Genomic DNA, 10,302 nt, shown 5'->3' with positions numbered 1-10,302 from the left:
AGAATTAATTTGGACTTAATTTAGTGATCAAAAGAGACTAATTAAATATATGGGGATTGATTGTGTAAATCATTCATTCTTATATATGTGGGCTTATGATCCAAGATTCCTTATATTGGGTTTAACCCATGTGGTGACCCATGGATACTCCATGGAGGTTAAAACCCATGGAGCATAAGGAATGGGTAAAGTCATGGGTTACATGGAGTAACCCTAATGTGCACACTATATAAGGACCCTTTTAGCTCAAGAAATGGACACAAGTGATACATATGTGAGGGCTAGTCAATTTGAGCTTGGAGTGTCTTCTTCTCATGGTTATTACAAGTGTTCATGATGTTGTGTGAACCATTTGAGGTGTCACACTTGGGGCACTAGGCTCTCAAGCTTCATGGAGTCAAGTTACATCAACAAGGTATGTCTTCTAACTTGTTTTATTACCCAATTATCAAAGATTGTATGCTAGATAGGGTAATACCTTGGAATATTCATATTTGCATGTATAATAGAGAAAACATAGATCCAAGGTATTTAGGGTTGCATGTACACTTAGGATTGTTAGAATGCTCAAAACCCAACAGAAAAATGGTGTGAGAAGTGCAAAAAGAAACACTCTAGGAAATATGGCGAGGAGCTGACTTGTTTCAATTACGTGAAAACTGGTCATGACGCCAATGAATGTATATCCAACAAGAGGGTGTGTTACGGATGTAATGAAGAACGACATATTGCTAGGGACTGATCAAATAAGAAAGAGGCGACAAGGCCTAATGTGCCGCCAAGGCCAAAGGCAAGAGAATGAGATGTCGCTTCAGGCACCTTTCTTGTAAATGGATCTCCTGCCAATATATTGTTTAATTCTGGAGTTAATTACTCCTTTATATCGCATAAATTTGGTGGAAGACTATCACTTCCTGTAAATAAACTTGATAATGCTCTAGTTGTAGAAGTTGCTAGTGCAAAATTCATACCTGTTAGCGATTTCATTAAAAACATCGTCATCGACTTGAACGGGAATAAATTCCAACAGGAATTGTTACCCATTGAGTTGAACGGTTTCGAAATTGTACCAAGGATGGATTGGCTTTGTGCGAACGATGCTGAGATACTATGTAGAAAGAAGATGGTGATAGTAAACCCACCGGAAAGGAATCATTTATGGTGTACGGGGACAAACGTAGAGTGAATTCTGAAATCATTTCCCTGATGAAAGCTAGAAAGTGTTTGTCAAACGGATGTACATCATACTTAGCATTTGTGATCGATGCAAAGAAGGAGAAGAAAGATATGCAAATAATACCAGTGGTGTGTGACTATCCGGAAGTATTTCCCGAAGATCTTCCTGAATGTCCCCTGATAGACAAGTAGAGTTTCGAATAGACTTGTTGCCAAGATCAATGCGAATAGATAAAGCACCATACTGATTAGCATCGAGAGATAAAGCGCTTATGATGCAAATTCAGGAGTTCTTGGACAACACTTTCATTAGACCTAGTTCTTCACCCTGGGGAGCTCCGATGTTATTCGTGAAGAAAAAGGATGGGTGCATGAGGATGTGCATAAACTATAGCGAGCTAAACAAGGAAACAGTAAAGAACAAGTATCCATTGCCAAGGATTGGCAACTTGTTCGATCAGTTGCAAGGTTTGAGCTATTTATCAAAGATCGATCTTAGGTTAGGATATCATCAGCTGAAGGTGAGAGAGCAAGATATAAAGAAGACCGCATTCAGAACAAGATACGAACACTATGAGTTTTTAGTTCTGTCGTTCGGACTAACCAATGCTCCAGCAACATTTATGGATTTGAAAAACATGGTTTTTAAACAATTCCTCGATAAATCTGTAACAGTGTTCATAGATGACATTCTCATTTACTCAAAGAGCCAGCAGGATCATGGCAAGCACTTACGAGAAGTATTAGAAGTTTTGAAGAGGGGGAAGCTTTACGCAAAGTTCTCCAAATGTGATTTTTGGATCCAAGATTCACAGGTGATGACTCAAAGAAAATCAATTTATCCAATAACTCACTTGAAACACTGATGGTGATGCGGCCCCATCAACAACTTTTGATCAACCTGTGTCATCCTGTCGATGGCAAGAAAAGCGGATGTCACTCTTTTAGGAACAATCAACTTCTCATTCTCGTGTGAACTGAACAGGAGTTCCACTCCAAAAAAAGAGATGTTGCAACCTTAACCTAACCACTCTTGGAAGCAACTTCTCTTGCATCTTTATCCTTGTTAAGAATCAAAGAAAGGACATGAAAGAGGGATGATAGCAGGTTGTTCTTTCCACCATCAAAATTGGCACTACAAAGCTTTACCTATTCTAGAATGAATTATATAACATTGGACTTGTATCGACCTTCATCTTGAGAGCCTATCATTGCAAGTAGATCCTGAATCGGTAAGGCGATAGAATCCTTCATTTCTAGAAGCGTTTTGCAAGTAGACAACAGATCATCAACAGGGGGTCGTTGCATGGTTTCCTCTTAGATCTGTTGACTACTTTCATTTGTAGTAGCTTCTTTTTTGTTTGTTCCAAATGAACATGAGCCAACTCAAGTGCAGTAATTCCAAATGACCAAATGTCAGCCTTGAAATCATATCCACTTCTAGGATGCAAGACCTCTGGCGCCATCCAACAAGGAGTTCCTACAAAAGTATTTATGGAACGTTGTCTATCACCTCTATCAAACATACAGGATGAGACCCCAAAATCCCCAAGCTTTATCACTCCATTAGTGTCAAGAAGTATGTTTCCAGACATGGCATCATGGTGGATGTGACCATGGTGATGCAAGTAGACCAATGCCTTAAGAGTCTTCTTGAGGATAGAAGAAATAACAAACTCTTCAAATCCATCTGGATATGCTGTTTTCATCAGATGTAGACAAGAACCTTCAGCCATGAATTGCATAACCACTCAAAGGTTTTGGTTCACAACAAGTGAACAAAATGCCCTTATCACATTTGGGTAATCTATCAAACTCATTGTTTGGGCTTCCATTTGAATATCATCCAGATTTCTATTTATGCAATCGAGATCCAAGCTCTTAACGGAGATGACGTTATTGGTAGCGAGATAGATCGCTCTGTATACGGTGGCACTGGAACCGTAACCTAATTCTTCTAAAAGCTTGTAATCATTTGGATTAGTGGTGTATCTATTCTAACTACCTCCCATCCCTCCAATTAACAAAAACAAGAAATAGGAAACGGTGAGATGAGAAGGATTTTCTGGAACGGAATCGAGTGTGAGGACTAAATCTTCGACACCTCGGTTGGTGTCAAAGTCGGAAGTCAGAAGTCCAAGAAAAGCTGTGGCCAAGTTGGATTTGAATAGGATGCTCCAAATGTGGTCCGTCAATGATATGATCATATGAGCCAAGTAGGCGTGATGATAACCCAAGCTTGCGAGATGACATACCAAAGACGAGAAGGATTCTTACATGAAGAGAATGGATTGCGTGGGATTGAGGCGACGCATGTAGGGGATGGATGCATTGAGGAAGTGAATTGACCCATCAGATGTGCCAAAAAGATTGGATGAATAGAAGTTTAGAGGATGGCACACTAGGGTTTTCTGATGATCATCGGATTATCAGAAGAGGATGCCCACGAGAGTGTTGGTGCACAAACAGAGAAGATGTTCCAATGGGTTTTGCCAATGAGTTGAACACAAGACCATGAGATTGCTCCAAGATATTGTGAGGAAGTAGATGGTGAAAGAAGGAGACGATGGTTGCGTTAAAAAGAAATCATGCAAGAGTAGGAATTTGCGCCAAGGCTTGATTACGAGAAGGAAGATATGCCAAAGGTTTGATCCAAGATCTGATGCGCCAAAAAAAATATGGTGCGCCAATTGTTTCCAAGGAAGGAAGTTGCTTCAAGGACAACTCAAGAGTAGAAGTTGTGCCAACTAGGTTTGGAGATGAAAAAACGCCACTGAAGGAGTGTTCGATGCGCCAAACAAAAGGTAGAAGATGCTCCAAGACCTGATCTCGGTTTTTTTAGTGAGGCACAAGGTAGGATGGCGCAAGTAGGCTTGATGAGCCAAGGGTGATGTTCCAAAAAACATATTGTGCAAGATGGATTGAGAAGCTGTGCAAGATGGATTGGCACAATATGTAGTTATCGCTCCAAGGATTATCAAGTTGTTGAACCACATTATTTTCCAAGTTGTTCATCCACGAAGATATCCCAAGTCGTGATGCTCCAAGCAAGAACGTGATGTTCCAATAATGTTGTGCCAAACAAACAGAAAGAATACTGATGTTGCGCAAAAAAAATATGCCTTTTTTATGCTCCAACCATAAGGAGAGAGAAAAAAATTAAAAACTTGGTTCACTTATATGGTGTTGTCGGCTAGGAGAATTCTGATTGATGTTGCGCCAAAAACAAAAGTCGATGTCGGTTGTGGATCGGAATGGATGTGGTCGGAATTGAGTTGGCGCAAGTAGGATTGGAAGTTGCTCACGATGGGAGGCTTTTATAGATTACGGCTAGGGTTAGGAGGCTTGAGTGTGGAGCAAGATAAGGGTTTATGGTGCAAGATGGGATGGAGCAACATGATATGGCGCAAGAGGAACTATTGTGCAAGAAGAATCTTAAGGTGTCTAAGTTGCACCAAGAGGTGATGATCACATGGTTATAAGTTGCTCCAAAAATGCAATGGATGTGGCACCAAAGTGATTTTTGGTTCGATCATGCACCAAGTGAAGCTAAGTCATGAATTTTCGCCATAAGGTTAGTTCACGAGAGAGTAGTTCGCTAAAGCATGTGATGTTGCTCCAAATGTGATGTTACGATCGAAGGTATATGGGGAACAAAGTGTTATAGCACAAGTAGGGAACTTGACATAAGAAAAGTTTAATCGCACAAGAGAGGAATGTTGCTCCAAGAAGGAAGGTGCGCCAAGGGGTTGCAAGGTGGAAGTTAGATCGAGACCGAAGGACAGTTGTGCGAGAAAGGTATGGCACAAGAGGTAGGAAGTGTTGATGGCACAAGAAGGGTTATGCGAAGGGGAGATGCGCCAAGTAACCTATGAAGATAAGAGTGATGTGCCACGAAAGGAGTTGGTCCAAGAGTTTGTTGCACCAAGATCTTCTTGTGAAGGAGAAGTTGTTGCGCCAAGAGGAGTTGTGCACGAAGTGATGTTGCTCCAACAAAAATAAAAAAAATCTCGATTTTGTTCCAACAAGAGAAGCCTCGTTGTCGCTCCAAGCAACAAGTTGAACTGAAGTTGCTCCAAGTGAGTATGAGAGTAAGAAGTTGTGAGAGAGTAAGAAAGAAAGAATAAGATATAGAAGTGAGGTATTTATAGGTGAAGGTTGTTAGGGTTTCTTAACAGTCTGATGTAGGGCTTGCATGGGCCAGCTTGTGGGCTTAGAAGACTTGGATGACACTCAAGTATAAATAGGAGAATGTTAACTTGAGTCGCGAGCAAGAGAATGATGACTTTAGAACCAAGAAAGAAAAGGTGGCGCATGCATGGATGTTATCTTAAGAGACATGCATGGCACCAAAGGAACGTTCATGACCTACTCGAGACGTGCATGGCCTACTTGAAACATGCATGGCCTATTAAAAATGTGCATGACACATTTATTATGCTCTATGTGGACTTGATGATCAACATGGACGTGATGCACCAAGTGGCTGAAGATGCTCCAAGTGGATGAAGATGCTCCAAGATAGTCCAAGTGACTTCCAATTGATCCAAGGTAGTGGAGATTATCCAAGTGCATGTAGTTGCTCCAAGTTGGTGAAGATGATCCAAGTGTATGTAGTTGCTTCAAGTTGGATGAAGATGGTCCAAGAAGAATGAAGACGATCCAATATCCTTCAAGTTGGTGAAGTTTCTCCAAATTACTTCAAGTTGATCCAAGTTAATGAAGTTGCTCCAAGAGAAGCTAAGATGCTCCAAGTTGAATGCAGTTGTTCCAAATTTGGTCCATGTGCCTGAAGTTGTTCCATGTTGGTCCAAGTGCATGAAGTTGCTCCAATATGCTTCCAGGTTGTCCAAGATGGTTCACAAATGTCCTATAAAGCTTTTGATCTTTTCCTTATTCACTATATATGAGAATGCTCCATGAACCAAAACAAGCACATAGGGTTTTCTTAAAGAGGATGGTCCACTTGTCACATGATATTCCACTTATCTGAGGATGTTCCATGATCAAGTAAGTGATATTCTCTATCTAACTTAGCTGCTTTACCTAGATTCTAAGGCATGAGTTAAACAGAAAGTATGAAAGTGAAAACACTAAATATTCCAACTTTTATGGTGATGTGTGTGCATGTGGATAGAGAATCTGAGAAGGAAACAGTAAAATGTGGTGAAGTGTGTGCATGTGGAAGAAATAATCTTAAGGAAACAATAAAACATAGAAGGATGACTCATTTAGAAGCATTAGATTATCTTGCTATCACTTACAAATTTATCAAGCAACTAAATTTTGTGTATGATCCTTCACTTTGCATTCTAAAGAATTTCCTTTGTTGATTATTAATTTGAACTCATTGACATCACACAGAATAACCCAATATGTACTCACCAATTATGTCTTATCGCAATGCATATGTTTGTGTCTAAGACCTAACTACTTCCCAAACCCTAAATACTAACAATCCTCATAAACGTTCACCACTTATTTTGAACAACATTCATTTTTAGCATTCCTACCACCTATACCCTTTTATTTACATCTTTCATTTCAAAAAATATCGCCAAATTCCAAGTGACACGGCTTTAAAAGAAAAACACTATATATATATATATATATATATATATATATATATATATATATATAGATATATATATATATATATATATATATATATATATATATATATATTTATCTACATTTTTTTTATTTTTTTATTTATTTATTTATTTATTTATATATATATAACAATTGACCTAAGATTATAGCTACATTTATTTTATTTTATTTATTTATTTATTTATTTATTTTATTTATCTTTCCTCATAACTCTAACTTTAACAAAGTAAACAAGCAAATAATTTCTAGCTTTATTTCTATTTTTACATTAGTTCGTGACTTTTTAAGAAATTCATTGGAGTGCTCGGAATCGCTTAGGTCACTAATGGAGTCCATGACTTTCTATGAAACCTTTTTAAACGATATTTCTTCCCATCCAACCAAGCTTTTATAATTTGGTGGATAGATAAAAATATCCCCGGGGGGAATACTCATCGAATCCAAAAGGTCATAGATTGACTTCACTCCTGAACTATAAGTTATTGAATATATAAGTACCCTCAAAGTGCAGAAATGAAATAGATAAACTTGAAACTTGAATCGCTTTGTTTTAACGAATAAGCTTTTTATTAGGTATAGATATTCACAAAGCAAAACTTTTTATATCCCTCAAGCTTCACAAGTTCGCATTTTGTCTCATGAGTTCACTAGGACAAGGAAGCCACAAATATACAATAACACATTGGCTTAACTAAATGTTAGAGTTCGCCTCAAATTATCTCACATAACATTAGTACCTGATGTATGTTATAACTCTAAGTAGAGTATATCAATAAAGCTTATTAATGGTCATGAAAGAACCAATATTAGTTTTGTACTAAAGCAAACTGAAGAACCACAAAATTTGGTATTTTGTAAAATCGTTAAAGTGTGGAGCAACTATCGTTCTTCATTTGCATAGTTGTGATAACAACTTGCATTTTTCTAACAAAAGTCAAAATAAAATCGTTTTGGTATTTTTTTTTTTTTGGTTTAAAGTAAGGACAAAAACAGAAAATAAAATATTTTTGTATTTTTCACTTTCGTAAATTAAAAAATGAATATAAAATCTTTTTGGTATTTTCTTTTGGAAAAAAATAAAGAAAAAATAAAAGATTTTTGGAGTTTTAAAAAAATGTTAAAAAAAAAAAAAAAAAAAAAACTTCAAATGCGTAGAGAATCTGGATTAAGCATGCCAAGTCGTCCTAGAAAGTGTAAGAACTTGGATTCACCCAGAGCTTTTATGAACACATCTGCAGTCTCTTCATTTGTAGGAACTTCAAATGCCTAGAGAATCTGGATTAAGCATGCCTAGAGAATCTGGATTAAGCATGCCAAGTCGTCCGTATACATGATATCAATGTGTTTGGTCATTGAGTGGTTGACTGGATTGTGAGAGATTGAAAATGCATTCTTAGAGTCACAACATATGGGGATCTATTGCATTTTGAATCCATAATCTCTCAGTTGTGTTTGCATCCAGAGCACTTGAGAACAACAACTGACAACGACAACATATTATGCTTCAAAAGTAGAGGTTGAAACACATGTTTGCTTCTTTGAAGTTCACCTAACCAATCTGCCTCCTAAGAATTGACAGCTACCAGAAGTGCTCTTTTTGTCGAGCTTGCATCCTCCATAATCTGAGTCAATAAAGGGTTGGAGATAAAAGTTGCCTTTAGCATGATATAATAGACCCAGAACAGCAGTTCCTTTAAGATATTTAAAAATTCTTTTTTACTGGCATGAGGTGTGATTCCTTGGGATTGGCTTCAAAGCGTGCACCCAGACATGTTGAAAACATGATGTCTGACCGACTAGCTATAGGATACAGTAATGAGCCAATCATTCCTCTGTAGTGCTTCTAATCTACAAATTCCCCATCAAGGTCTAAATGAAGTTCGTATGATGTAGACATTGGAGTCTTTGTAGTTGACGCGTTCTCCATGGAGTATCTCTTAAACAAATTTTTGATATACTTTTCTTGACCAATGAATATTCCTTTAGGATATTGACGAACTTGTAGACCTAGGAAGTAGTTGAGCTCAACCATCATACTCATTCTAAATTTGTTTTTCATCAACTCAGCAAACTCGTCACTAAGGTCCTTGCTAGTTGAACCGACTATGATGTCGTCGACGTAAATTTGCACAACCATCAGATGGTTGTTGTGGATTTTCCTAAAGAGAGTGGGATCGATAGAACCTCTTTGAAATTGTGAATCTTCCAATAATTTGGACAACGTTCCATACCATGCTCATGGAATTTGCTTCAATCCATAGACAACCTTTTGAAGCTTATAGCAATGGTTGGGGAACTTTGGATCTTTGAATCCAGGAGGTTGTTGAATATATACATCCTTATCAATTTCACCATTCAAGAATGCACACTACACATCCATTTGGTAAACCTTAAAGTTCTTGTGTGCAACAAATGCCAAGAAAATCCTAATGGCTTCTATTCTTGAAACAAGTGCAAAGGTTACATCATAGTCTATGCCTTCTTGTTGCGAGTAGCCTTTGGCAACCAGTTTGGCTTTGTTCCTGATGATGACTCCATCTTCACAACTCTTGTTTCTATAAACCCATCTTGAACCAACAACTGATACTCCTTCTGGTGTTGGCACTAAGTCCCACACATTGCTGCGTTCAAATTCAGCTAACTCTTCTTGCATTGCTTTTACCCAATCTGCATCTTGTAGAGCCTCTTTGATTCCTTTGGGCTCTATCATGGATAGAAATCTTGCATATAAGCATTTATTCTTGGTTGTTGAATGAGTCACACAATGTATCTGAACCTCTTCAGCTTATACATATCAATTTGTGTGGTCCCACTACAGTCCCTAGCTTAAGTGGTAAGAAATACATTCTTGGGATTGTTGATGACCATACCAAATTCAGAACCCTCACATAACTTTCATCAAATGTGACATCATTGCTTTCCTCTATCACCATGGTTTGCTTATTCAGAACTCTATAGGCTGCTGTATGAAGGAAATATCCAAGAAAGATACCTTCATCAACCTTGGGTGCGAATTTTACTAGTTGATCCCTATTTTTCTTTATGTAGCAACGACAGCCAAATATGTGAAAGAATTTGATGTTGGGCTTCCTTTTGTTCATTGCTTCATGAGGAGTGACTTCAATCTTGTTGTTGATCAGGTATCTGTTTTGAGTGAAATAGGCGGCTGTAGTGGCCTCGACTCTGAAGTATTCCGGTTGGTTTGCGAAGATCAACATGGATCGAGCATCTTCACATAGTATTCGGTTCTTCCTTTCAACTACACCATTCTGTTGTGGAGTGTAGGGTGCAGAAAACTTGTGCTTGATTCATTTGGATACAAGAAAGCTATCTAAGGCATTATTCTTGAATTCTCCACCAATTGTTACTTCTCAGTCTTCTAAGTAGCTTTCCTACCCTAACTTCTATGTAGTGAATGAATTTAATTAGCTCATTGGTGGTTTCATATTTGTTTCACAGAAAGTAAACCCAAGTGAATTTGGTATGGTCATCAACAATCACAAGAATGTATTT

General features: G+C 37.9%; 2 pseudogenes; both read right to left on the bottom strand.

Moving 5' to 3' along the window:
- Positions 1–2,432: 2,432 nt before the first annotated feature.
- LOC145127395 (serine/threonine-protein kinase BLUS1-like) lies at positions 2,433–8,830 on the bottom strand (annotated as a pseudogene).
- A 327-nt stretch (positions 8,831–9,157) lies between these two features.
- LOC145127394 (putative mitochondrial protein AtMg00820 pseudogene) lies at positions 9,158–9,499 on the bottom strand (annotated as a pseudogene).
- Between the last annotated feature and the right edge of the window lie 803 nt (positions 9,500–10,302).

The sequence above is a fragment of the Lactuca virosa genome, chromosome 7, assembly GCF_052849685.1.
Source record: "Lactuca virosa cultivar CGN04683 chromosome 7, Lactuca_virosa_CGN04683_v6, whole genome shotgun sequence".
Taxonomy (NCBI): Eukaryota; Viridiplantae; Streptophyta; class Magnoliopsida; order Asterales; family Asteraceae; genus Lactuca; species Lactuca virosa.
Note: the sequence above shows the minus strand (reverse complement) of the source record. Positions and strands in the feature narration are given on the sequence as shown.